This window comes from Mus caroli, unplaced genomic scaffold (genome assembly GCF_978045245.1).
Source record: "Mus caroli unplaced genomic scaffold, Mus_caroli_1 scaffold_1, whole genome shotgun sequence".
Classification (NCBI taxonomy): Eukaryota; Metazoa; Chordata; class Mammalia; order Rodentia; family Muridae; genus Mus; species Mus caroli.
Genome location: NW_028227256.1, coordinates 124,323,542 through 124,337,388, shown reverse-complemented (window position 1 = coordinate 124,337,388; position 13,847 = coordinate 124,323,542). Strand labels below are relative to the sequence as shown.

Sequence of the window (13,847 nt, the reverse complement as noted above, 5' to 3'; positions counted from 1 at the left end):
ACCAGCCAAGCAGAGCACTCTGCCTCTGCCTTCGGCTCAGCCATTACTTCTGAGTGCTTACCACTCCACTCCAACAAACTCTACATGTCTAGAAGTAAAAGACTGCACAACACACAGAATTCTGAAAATGAACAGGCTACCTAGAATCGTCATTACTTCACTACAATAATAAAAGCAGCTAAATAAACAAACAAACAAAATCCAGGAGAAACAATAAAGATTAGGAGACTAGAACCTTTTCTAAGAGGATGTTTGGAAAATCGCACCCCCCTCTAAATATAGTAAGGTAAGTTCTAACTACACATACAGTCTATGAAAGAGACTGGATTTCAACAATTATCTACTTCTGGAGTGAATAATAAACCCAGCAATTATTGACTCAGAAACAAAGGAGCTAGAGATACCTCAGTGGTTTAGGCCACTTGTTTTTTCGTTTTGTTTTGTTTTTTGAGACAAGGTTTCTCTGTGTAACCCTGGCTGTCCTGGATCTCACTCTGTAGACCAGGCTGCCAGGCTGGCCTTGAACTCAGAAATCCACCTGCCTCTGCCTCCCAAGTGCTGGGATTAAAGGCGTGTGCCACCGCGCCCAGACTTAGAGCACTTGTTATTCTTGAGAATACTCAGGTTCAATCCCCTGCACCTACACAATGGCCCACAACCATCTGTTACTACAGTTCTGATGCTATCTTCTAACCTGAGGGTACCACGTATGCATACAGCTACACAGGCATACATGCAGGCAAACCATTCATACATATACAATTTAGAAAAACAAAATTTAAAAGATTAAATACACACACACACACACTCTCAAGCGCACAAAATTCCCACAAAATGGTGATTTCTAAATGCTAAAATGCAAGTACCTATTGTTCAAAAGGCAAACAGCTGTTCTGTTATCAGAGGATCATTCATGACACAGAAATGATGCCAAAGGGGAGGTGAGGAAAGAGGCATACACTTTATCACCAACAGATTTATGCCTTTAGAAGGTATCTGGGAGAAGAAATGAAAATCCTCTCCTGAAAATGCTTGAGATTGATGAAATCCACATTGGACTATGGATCTGAAGGAGATTTTCCAGTTCAACTTCATTGGCATGAGAGTAAGTAGAATAGAAATGATTTTGAGAAACTTTCTGCAGTATAACTTCTGAGACAGTCTCACTGTGTAATCTCAGCTAGCCTCTAATTCAAGAGAGACCCTCCCCTTCTGAGTGAAGGGGTTCAAGGATATACTACCACACTGAACACAGTTTCTATGCTCACTATCTCTCAAGGCTCATCTACTAAAGGCCTAGGTAGCACACAGATTTCTAGGTCACTAGAGAAAGTTCCCAAGGGGACTGTGGCTGTTTTCTACTGATTGATACTTTGGGTTTTGTTTGTTTGCTTGTTTGTTTGTTTTTCGAGACAGGGTTTCTCTGTGTAGCCCTGGCTGTCCTGGAACTCACTCTGTAGACCAGGCTGGCCTCGAACTCAGAAATCCGCCTGCCTCTGCCTCCTGAGTGCTGGGACCAAAGGTGTGCACCACCACGCCCAGCAATGCTTTAGATGTATTGCCTTTGCCAGAATCCCAAAGCAATGGCAGCAGAAACATAAATCCTAAACCTTTTTACAGTGACAGAAAGCTGAATACTCATTAACAGTCAGAAAAAAATGTTACAATAGTAATGCTAGAGAATTTCAAATTATCAAGAATGCCTCAAGTAAGCTTTCAATCCCAGCACTCAGGAGGCAGAGGCAGGCAGATTTCTGAGTTCAAGGACAGCCTGGTCTACAAAGTGAGTTCCAGGACAGCCAGGGCTACACAGAGAAACCCTGTCTCGGAAAACCAAAAAAAGAATGCCTCAAGTAAATCAAGTCTGCAATCAGTTAAAGAGCAGACTGAGTCATTCATTTGCATCCCCATTATCTATCACTGAGTAGCTTATGTTCAGTGTTTGCTAGTGTATGACGTAGCTAAAGATACCCAAAGGCACTGATATCAAATTCCAAGCACTCCAGATGCTGCTCTGGAAATCTGAGAGCCATCAACTATGGGAGAAATTCAAGAAGTCCTCAATAAAACAAAAGTTAGTACTTCCCCACAACCCCTCATTTATGATCTTGCTCGCAATCTATAGGAGGTGAGCAACTTAGTTAATCTAGTCTTCAACTGCTAACGCTAACAAGAGGAAAACAAGAGAGACTCAAATGAAAACACCAAGGCAGACTTAAATTTACTTCCTAACTACAGTTCTCCTATTTGCCCCAAAGGCATTTATTAAAGTCCCTACCAAATTTCTCAGCTAACTCATACAATTCCTAACAATACCTCCCCATCCTCTTCACACTAGCAAGCAAGTCTCAATATTAAAACAAAAACAACAACATTCAAGCTACACAACTTTTCTTCTTAGAAGATAAGACAGTTTCAATTGGCTTTCCAAGTGTTACATCACTTTTAAAACAAGACGCATACAAGGAGTTAGGCAGACATCAGTGGGGCAGATTCCTGGTTTCACTACCCACACTCTTTCTCATGGAAGTCTTTCTGGTACCCATAAATGGCTTACATCTTGTCTTCTGCAGTATAGTACTAAACCTAACACTCTTCCTAGTTAGTTCCTGGGAAACCCACTAATTCCATCCCACACCTCTAACAGCCTACAAACATCTTACTCCATTAGGGCTCCAAACAAACCCAAACCCTTTTTTAGATGGACCCCTGGTAACTAACAGCTATCTGAGCTTTAAGTTCAAGGTTGACTTTGATCATACCAGATATGACTGCATTCTATATGGAAGACTGTCTTTTCTGATCAGCTTACAAGAATTCCTGAGGGTCTGGGCAAAGCATAGCAGCTCTGTTATGTTCAAAGCTGAGTTTGAAAGCTGCTAGCATTTTCTGGCACATGTAAACATGGTATAAAGCCAAAGAATTAACACCATTATTAGAAAAGTACAGATAGTTTTGGTTTCTGTGACAATACAGAAACAGATTCAGTTTACTGGGGAGAGGCACATATGGTACTTTAGTGTTCTAATATCTGGTTCAAAGGCCTTCTCAAACTACTTCAGCTAAAGAAAAGTGGAGGAAAGTTGATCATTCATTCATTCAAAACAGGGTTTCACTACGAAGCTTTGGCTGTCCTGGAACTGAAGTAGACCAGGCTGGCCTTGAACTCAAGAGATGTGCCTGCTTCTGGGGCCTGGGATTAAAAGTGGACAGTGCACCATCACACCCAGTTCCTCTCACTTTTTTGAATGCTACATTCTCAAGATAAATTTTTGCAGAAATCTAACATAAAAATGCTGGTGATGAGAGTAGAGGTAATTAAGAGGCCGACTGTAGCCAAGTAGCCAAACTGTTTCTCTATACTATTTTCTAAGTAGCACAGGCAAATTATTCTGTGACCCAGGAAACAATACCTGTTTACGTAGCTGTGGTAAAAATATAACCAACTAATATATGCATGGCACTTTGGGTGGTACTCCATAGGAATATGACAGATATTACTATGTGAAATCAAACAACTCTGCACTGTTAGTTCTGATCTTAAATTTAAAAAGCTTATTTAAAATGCCCTCTTTTGCTTACTTCTTCCTTCAAAGGTTTTGTTGTAGACCTAAGAATACTTAAGCACTGAAATCATGACATTTGACCTCACTTCAATGACTCACACTCATATTCCTCTCTTCCCTTGGACTATGCCTTTCTGTGTCTTCACTCTTACCTCTTGCTCTGCCTCCTTTCTCCATATGCTCTCCTCCTGCCCATATGTGGCCACTCTCTCCCCTCTGCCACAACACCCTCTCACTGCTGACCCTCTTCTCTCCAATGTTGGCTTCAACCTTGACGGTTGGAAGCAAAGTCAACTGAATTAACGGAAGGGTAGGGTAATTAATTACTAAGTTGTTGAAGATGGATGTAATTGGTCAAGTTTCAAATGACTATTTGGTTCTCACTGATTTAATAGTCTTGATGAGCACGATTGCCCTAACTAAATAAATGGGCTGACTGGTCCATGCTTGCTGAGAAACTAGCAGCAGGCTTACTCTAATTGGCTTTGCTGTACTTTTATGCTTTCAGAGTAGGAAGACGTTCCTCCTGTTCTTTAACTAACTGCCCTATATATACCTTGGCAACCCTCAAATGAGACTAATTTTTTAGTGTCTTTTAAGGCGGTTTCATTAATAAATACTCACCTAGTTCTAATTACAGCTAAAAACTGGGAAGTACTTATGGGGGAATATCTATACTTTAGGACAAGCTGGTAAAGGTCCACAGTTAATGAGGAAATCCACAAAGGACTGGAGAGATGGCTCAGCACTATAAGAACGCTGGCTGACAAGGGGCCCAGACGCAATTCCCAGAATCCACAAAGTAGTTCATAACAGTCTGTCACTCTAGTTCCAGGGGACCTGATGCTCTCTTGTGGCCTCCAGAAAATTGTGGTGTATATACATATATACAGACAAAACACTTATACACAAAATAAGTAAATCTTAAAACAACAACAAAATACTCATACACTACGATATGCATAAAAGCTTTAATGCACAGGTTTAAGTATTCTACACAAGCCTTACTAAGGACACACTTTCTTTTCACTATCTTCAGATTTAAGCAGAAAGCAATAATCATTCCCATTTAAAAACTTCTAAAGGAGTTCTTGGCTTTAAATTTAGGTTTTGGCTTTTTCTTTTCTTTTTTTTTTGACTGATATACTAGTATCTAGAACTTAAAGCAGAGATGTTAACCAGAAAAACTCAACCACAAATAACAAGTAACTTGGAAATCTCTTAAAAGTAAAATTAATTCAGATGTACTTTATTGAAATAAACTGAAACCAGTATAAATGTGTTAAATGTTTATATTTCTGCCATATTAGAGCTCTAAAATGCGGCATTTTATAGCAACACTGTATCTCAATTTAGGTGTTACTATCTCAACAAGATAAAACACAGGTCTATTAAAACAACACTGTGCTCAGCAGGAATTATGTTATCCTGCTGAAGTTCTGAAATTAAGATTCATTACATATCAGGTTCCTAATGCAATCTCTAGGCTTCACCACTTCTGCTTAGTGCCTATCATGACCTCCCTCCCAGCTTCCATCCAGGAGGATGCAGTAAACATTCACCAGTAGGAAACAGCTCAAACTACTTGCTCTTAGCTATTTAACATCAGACTCGAAGATAAGCTCTAGGTAAATTTCTTCTCTCCCACTAGGATACATGTCCCTTAAGGGACAACATTGTTTATGTCTTCAGTATTTATGAAGAAAGTGGCAAATTCCATCATTGCTTGTTACGTTGGTATGAACTCAATTTGTAAAACACTGATCAGTACTGACTGTCATGTAAACGAATAATGCACTGCTACTAAGCACCAGTGACCAGCTTTATATCTTTACTATTAGCATACACTCTGTACAATGACTTCATATTTAAAATGCTGGCAATGAACAAGTAATGATGTCACAGCCTTCAGAGAAAACCCCAAATTTCTCTCTAAACATGGCCATACTGTATCAGCTTTACAATCAGAACCTTAAGTGTAAAAGTCAGATTATTGCCTCCATATGTTGAGTTGTTAGTTCCCCAAGTCTTCCCCATCCTATAAAACATGGTACACATGTAGATGATGATGATCTAACTGGATTTTCACTTAGGAAACTATTTTAATCACTTACAAACCATTAACAATCTAACTCTTGTTCTAGAGCTGCCTTGAAAGTCAGTGTAAAGAGGGAAACAAGGTTCCCTCTCTTGTGTTCTTGTACTCTTCTTCACAGGACGCTAGGACCCTTGCTATAAGTTAGGCTCTTCATTTTAGGCCATCAAGCCTGCAGATCTGTGAGCCTATTATTTCTGATTATAAACTATCTGGTCTCAAGTACTTTACTATAGCTATTTTATACAAAACAGAGTTAAGAATCGGTTTTCAGCTGGGTTGCTGCTCAACAGAACAGTTGTGTAGAATTCATGAGGTCCTGGGTTCAATCTCTAGCATACCCCCTCCCCAACAAGAATAACTTAATTCTAGGACAAATGTCCTAAGCCACCATGAAAACATGGTATAAAACAATCTCGGGGAGATGTGAAGAGATTGGTGACTTAGTGGTTAACAGCACTGACTGCTCTTCCAGAGGACCCAGGTTCAGTTCCCAGCACCCATCTAGATGCTCACAACTCTCTATAACTTCAATATCTAACACTATCACACAGACATACATGCAGGCAAAACACCAATGTGCATAAAGTAAAAAAGAAAACCCTACACAGCTCTGTAATTCAGGCACTGCAAACCATTAGTCAATGCTCCTGTGACTAGGCAGATAAGAGGACCCTAATTTAAAGACACAAAGCTTTGAAGGAAATATCTTAAGGGTTGTTTTTAGAATCATTTTGAGGAAATCAATTAAGTTGTGATATAATTGGTAATATTTATCAATAAACAATTCTCCAGATGGATCAGCCCTGTTTGACAGAACAAAATTCAAGTGACTCAATTTGCTAAAGTTAAAATTAGCCAGGCATAGCAGAGCATGCCTACAATCCTACCAGTTGGGAGGTAGGCTGAGGGTGAGCCAGCCTAGACAGAGGACCCACTGTCAAAAGGACTGTTGTACACCAAAGTATTCCACATTCATTCCTAAAGGATTTATATCATTTATAAATGTAAAGGATAGGCTATTGTAGTCCTGAGTAGAATTATCATGGTCTTGGGGATATTATCAAAGGAATCAACTAAAATCCTTTATTGACTAACTTGAAAATTCTACCAAGCCCCACAGAATAACAATAAACTAGCACAACCAAAGAGAGGTCCTATACTTATAATCAAAGCACACAATAAGGCATGCTGGGAAAACCCCAAATACAAATGCAGAACAGGTTGCAGTCCTGCTCTGCAAGATACAATGCAGGGCAAGAAACCAAAGGAGAGCCAGGGTATGTGATAGGTCTGATTACAGGAACACCTCAACAGAGCTGACAGGTGTTGACTGGAAAGGCAAGGTCTTGCCGGTGAATAAAGAGCCCCACAGCAAGCTCAGGAGTATGGCTTTGAGACTGACCCCCATGCCCTCCTGGAAATCCACACCCAGGAGACCTCTGGGAGCAAGGCACAATTGTCTGGGAAAGCCAAGAGAAGGAGAAGACAACAATGAAGGAAGAGCCAACCGAAAGAAAAAGAGCTTTGTGAAATCACTTTGCAGCATTCTCATTAAAGTGCAGGAAAGCTGAGCCTCACAACAATGAGTAATCAGGGTAGTGTTAGTTCATATAAAGCCACTATAAACTTGGAAAGCTGTGCCGACACAAATCACACTGAAAAGAACTACTTAAAAAAAAAATCAGTAAATGGTGCAAGACATCTACTTGGTAAAGAATTAACTTGGAATCTTACCTTACATTGTATGACATTTAATAAGCTTAGGAATACAACTATAAATTTTTGGATGAAACTAAGAAACATTTTAGAACACTGGATTTTGCAACGATAACTTCTGTGCACTAAAAATTAAAAAAAGACAGCCTAGCATGGTGTCACATCCCTCCTCTCCCCCAAACACAGGGTTTCTTTCTCTGTGTAGCCTGGCTGTCTTGGAACTGGCTAGCTCTGTTTACCATAGTCTCAAACTCAGACTTTTTCCTCACACTCAGAAACACCCGACTCTATCTCTTGAGTGCTGGGATTAAAAGGCATGAGCCACTAGTCCCATGGTGTCTTTTAATCTCAACATTTGGGGGCAGGTGGATCTCTTAAATCTGAGGCTAGACTGGTTTAGACAGTGAGTTCTCAAACAGTCAGGATCATATATTGAGACCATGCTCTAAACAGCAAAACCCACAGAAAGGAACAAAGCACATACCCGATAGAAACCAATATCCAGAGCAATCACAAAACCCAACAATGTAATTAAAAGCCGACAGAAGATCAGAAGAAACAGTTGTCCAAATTATACGCATAAGTGTCCGACAAGCACATGGAAAGATGCTCAGCTCAAGCAAATGTCACTCAAAACAGCTGGATGGCAACACTCACGGCAGAATGGCAGCAGCAGTGTAGGCAAGGGCATGGAAACTGGAAACCCTATAACTTGATCTTGAAGATGCAAACAGCACAGCTGCTGTACAAAGTGATGTGGGAGGCCAATCGAAAATTCAAAGCAGAGGCCGAGGCAGAAGCACTGGGAAAAGCTTGCCTGGGCTGCATAGTTAGTGTCAGGCAAGTATTGGCTATGTAGTGAGACCTTGCTTACAAAAAACCAAAAACCAAAACCAAACAAACCGTTACACACAGAACAAAAAATAAACAGGCTGGAAAGATGGCTCAGTGGTTAATAGCACTGGTTGCTCTTTCAGAGGACTAGCACCCACATGGTAGCTCACAACTCTCTCTGTATAACTCTAGTTCTGGGTGTGTGTGTGTGTGTGTCTGACACACTCACACAGACATGCATACAGGCAAAACACCAATGTACATAGAATAAAAACAAATTATTTAGAAAAACAACAACAAAACCCCAAACCACCAGCCTCCTCTCCGCATATTAAAACAGTTTAGATGACTCAGCAATTCCACTTTTGGCACTATTCAGAAGGATGTAAGCAAAGTCTTGACTGACTGCTTGGGACCCTTGTAGGCAAAAGGTAGCACAACTCACGTATCCACTGACAGATGGCAGACATGTAAGACAATATGATTCAGACTTAAAAGGGAAGTTCTGACATATACTAAGACATGAAAAGCATTATGCTAAGTGGAAAGAAAAGCTGGACAAAATGTATGAACTGCTGTCTGCTTCCATTTTGTCAGAATAGCAGCAGACATGGGCATGAGATAGGAGAAAGGGGGAAGCTCCAGTTTTAAACAAACAACACAACACATAATCCCCCAACCAAGAAGAAAACAGAATCATGGTTGCCACAGGCCCAAGAATCTGTTAGTTGCAACCTTTCATTTTGAGGGAATGAAGCAAGGTTCTGGAGATGAATCAAGTAATAGCTGTAATGTATTCACACGAATATGCACAAAATACCTATTCACATTTTATCACAAAATTCAAATTGCAACCTGTTTCCTGTCATGATGTGAATACAAAATGTTACTTTGGTGCTTTGGGAAGTTAGGAACCACAACTGTGAAGGCTGTATAGAGACAGACCATGGTCCACAACCGTGAAGGCTGTATAGAGACAGACCATAGTCCACAACCATGAAGGCTGTATAGAGACAGACCATGGTTCACAACTGTGAAGGCTGTATAGAGACAGACCATGGTCCACAACCGTGAAGGCTGTATAGAGACAGACCATGGTTCACAACTGTGAAGGCTGTATAGAGACAGACCATGGTTCACAACTGTGAAGGCTGTATAGAGACAGTCCATGCCAAGTTCTTGCCAAGCTCTTTTGCTTCCCAGCTCAAAATGATGCAAGCAGTCTCCCACCAGCTCTGGCTGCTGCAAATTGGCCTGCCTACTTCTGTGGATGAAATCTTTCCTTCCTTCAGTTGTTTCTGTCAGGTACTGTGGTCATAATGTGAAAGTAACTATCACACTTCCAAACTAATGAATACCTAAGAATGGTAAGAACATAAAAGAATGTAAGCTAGATGGGATGAGAAGGGACCTTAAGGATAACTACCAGTATAGAGATATGCTCCTGTACAATCACTAGGTTATGAACACTTTACTAGCTGCTTAGAGAAAAACACCTTAATAAAAATGAGTCTGGACAACTCATTCACTAAATGAGTCTGCTTCTTCAAGAGAAAACTACCTGAACAATGAGACACATTCATACACACACTGCTCTGACTCCTTGAAGCCTGACAGCATATAGTGACAGTTAAAAAAATCACAGAAGAAAACAACACAGAAGCCACCAGCCTTGAACTTCCACGGGCATAGATAATAGGTACCATAGGTGAGGCTTGTCACGGTGGAAGATGCTTTCCCACAAACTCTAATTACATTAGTCAGGATACAGCCTTAAGGAGCCAGCTGCTGACATTGGTGGAGGTAGCTAATGAATCACCCTTCCCACACAACTGCCTTTCACACAGTGCTTTTAGTGGGAAATTTCAGGAATACAAAGAGGCCCCAGTAGCCCAGAGATAGAAGTCATATCTGAGTTAGACTTGTTTGTCACTGTAGCTGTGTGGCTTCAAAAAAGGAATGTAACCTTCATGATACCTATCTTCCTTATTTGCATGAAAATAGAGAAAGAGGGTACCCACCACAAATGAGTGCTTCAGAGCTTACAGCAAGAAATCTGCGAATTCAAAGTCACTCTTTAGGCTGGATGTGTGGGGCACACCTTGAATCCCAGCAGAGGCAGCTGGAACTGGGAGGCCAGTCTGGCCTACAGAGTTACAAAACAACCAGGGCTGCAGAGACCCTCACTCAACCACCACCACCACCTCCTCTCCCATGAAATCATCAAATAATCTTAAGCAGGATAATGAAAGCAAAATAAAACCAATAAAAAAATTTACAAATTAAGAATAAAAAATTAAAAGGCAAGAGTAAGAATACCTTACTAACAAGATCTGAGAAATGTAGAGCAAGCGCAACTAAGTAACAAATTAGTAGCTCACACAAAGGCAGTGTTTATTGTTAACACTAAATTTAATCTTAAAATTTTAGAAATACCAAACTGTCCCCAGAGCCCTTAATTTAGAAACAGAAATCACGTACGTAAGTTTTACTAAGGTCCTTGGAGAAAAGGGCATTTATTTTAAGAAATGAGCTGAATCTGCAATTACTTTTGTAGAGATAACAGAGCTTTAATTGGCTCTGTACTTCTTCACAAAATTTTTTTGTTTAATCCAGAATTCCTCAAACTCAGGACTGGTGAAATCTCCCCCTGCCCTGCCCTCAGCAGGGGAGGAACAGCTGTAGTCATTTGTGCTTATCAACTGTTGAAAAGCACTCCTAGCGTCTATGCACTCAAGACCAGTAATAGCCCCACACCCACTCACCCCCAGAAACAACAAATGGCTCCCGGAGGACAAAATTGACTCTGACTGAGAAAGATTCATTCATTGTACACTAGGCCTTCTGATGCCATCTTACAAATTAATACCTCCTTGCTTGGGAGGTAGCCCAGTTGTAGAAAACATGTCTAGTATATACGTGGCCCTGAGTTGAATCCTTACTACTGCAAAAAGTAACTACACTACATCTTATCTAGTAATTAAAATCCAAATCTGTGTTCCCATGTTAATGTTGTGTGCTACATATGACTATGGGGAAAAGATTTTTACAAGACACACACATGCATGCTCATACATGCTAAAAATATTCCAGAAAGGAGGCCCCAAAATGGTTAGCAGCTGGTACTATAAGACAGGGAAGATTTATCTTAATCCCCATTCTACTATTTCATTTACCACATGCCTATGATACTGTTCAATAATGAAATACTTTCTATCAGTGGCTCTCAACCTGTGGGTCACAAGCCCTTTGAGGGGTCCAATGACTCTTTCACAGGGGTCGCCTAGGACCATTCAGAAGCAGATATTTACATTACAATCCATACCAGTAGCAAAATTACAGTTATGAAGTAGCAATAAAAATAAACGTTATTGGGGGGAGAGTAAGCACAACACGAGGAACTGTAGTAAAGGGCCACAGGCATTAGGAAGGTTGAAAAAACCTGTTTTAAGTGCATATATGTGGAAAGTGTATTTACCAAGAAAATGAAGACGACACATTCACTAGACCTGTGAGCCAAGACAGTCAAAGGCTGAGAAGCTCCTCTGTGAGAATCTCTCTAGGCACTAGTGACAGAACAGTGAGTAAAGCCCCAAATAACCCCCCTACCCTTACAGCCCAACAGAGGGAGAAGAGAAGAGTAGCACCGTCTGAATAAAGAACAGCCTTCTTCCAAACCACCCAGGAGGTAAAGAACGTAGGAAGACTCTGGTCTTCATGCTTCCAGTGACACCAATCAAAAACGAAGCCACTACTGTAAGCAAGAAAGTGAAACAATTACAGCATAACAGGAGACTGAGGTAGAAGGACTGTGGGTTTGGAACCATCAAGGGCTACATAGTTCAAGACTAGCATAAGTATAGGGCCCCAAAATACAAAAGATGTTTAGCACAAGCAGATTTATTTTGTGTAGCTGGAGAGCAGGTGAACACATATAAATGGTGTATATGAATAAGATATGAAGCTGAGGTAGTCTCATAAGTCAAAATATTCATCCCTGAAGATTATTGGTTCTAAGTACTTATCCCTCCTAACTCAGTCATGTTCTCTTGGGTACTTATACAGGAAGAACTATAACGCATTAAAGCTTGTATATTACAGGGAGGTCTGAGTGCAGAAGGCAGTGATAGTTCTAAGAAACCCTCTAGGGGGCTGGAGAAATGGCTCAGTGGTTAAGAGGACCAGGTTCAATTGCCAGCACCCATGGCAGCTCACAGCTGTCAACTTCAGTTCTAGGTAATCTGACACCTTCAGAGAATGCACATAAAGAATAAATGGCCAGGCATGGTGGCACACACCTTTAATCCCAGAATTTGGGATGCAGAGGCAGACAGATCTCTGTGAGTTTGAAGTCAGCCTGACTTAAATAGTGGGTTTCAGGATAGCCAGGGCAACACGGAAAAAACCCTGTCCCAAAAAATTAAAAAAAGCAAGAAAGAAAAAAAAGCATTTTTTTCCTTTTTTTTTTGAGTTTATAATTCTTCTTTCCTCTTTCTCCCTCCATTATCTCCCATCTACCACCACCACCCCTCAAAGTCATGGCTTCTTTTTCTTTAGTTTTTGCTGTGTGTGAATATTCCCAAATGTGCGTACAACCTCCTCAATCCATGTGATGTTACTGGCATGTGTATGTTTTCATGGCTGACCACTTGCTATTTATTGGATAACCAGTTGGTGTGCTCTTCCCTGGGACGACCACATCTCCCACTCTCAGCAGTCCTTAGTTGCCTGTAGTTCTTTGTCTAAGGTTGAAGCCCTGAGCTTTCCCCCTTCCATGCTAATGAGTCTACTGCTGTCTTCCTTGTCCCTGTTTAGAAAACCAAAATAGATAGACAGAAGCACACCTATTTAAAAGGTGTTAGAGAGCAGACCATGACAAAGATTTTTGAAAAGATATGCTCTATATAACCCAATACTAAGGGAACTCTTGGATTTAATCAGAAATAAATGCAACTTAAAGTGAACTAGTCAGATGTGGTGCCATTTCAGGAGCCCAGCACTTGGGAGGCTGGGGCAAGAGCGAAACCCTGTAATGAATAAAGTAAACTAAAATAATAAACCATTTCTCAGAGAAGTTGGGTCAGCCTTGAGACGGAGGTAGAAAGGGCTGTGGTCTCAGGTTATACTCCACACACTGTTGGGCTAGGGCTCTTAGACTTTACTAAACTGATAGCCCCCTCCTTGTTTTTTTTCAAGACAAGTTTCTCTGTGTAGCCCTGCCTGTCCTCTAACTCAGAGATCCATCTGCATCTACCTCCCAAGTGCTGGGATTAAAGATATGTGAAGCCACTACTTGGCCTAAACTGATTAAAAAAAAAAAAAAGTTATGGGGCTGGAGAAATGGCTTGGTGGTTATGAACACTGGCTGTTCTTCTAGAGGACCCAGGTTCAGTCTCCAGCACCCAAATGATGGTTCAGAACCATCTATAACTCCAGCTCCAGAGGATCCAATGCCTTTTTCTGGCCTCTGCAGAGAACAGGTGTGCACACAGTACATTTTATATATATAAATATCTATATATATATCTAGCTATCTCACACACACACACACTCAACCAAAACACCTATACACGTAAAATAAATAAATCTTTAAAACATGCTTTCATATTTATTTTTGTGTGTTTGAGAGAGAC

General features: G+C 40.7%; 1 protein-coding gene across 3 annotated transcripts in view; it reads right to left on the bottom strand.

Moving 5' to 3' along the window:
• Ccnt2 (cyclin T2) overlaps positions 1–13,847 on the bottom strand; it is a 32,154-nt gene that overhangs the window by 14,692 nt on the left and 3,615 nt on the right. The gene's annotated exons all lie outside the window — the stretch shown is intronic.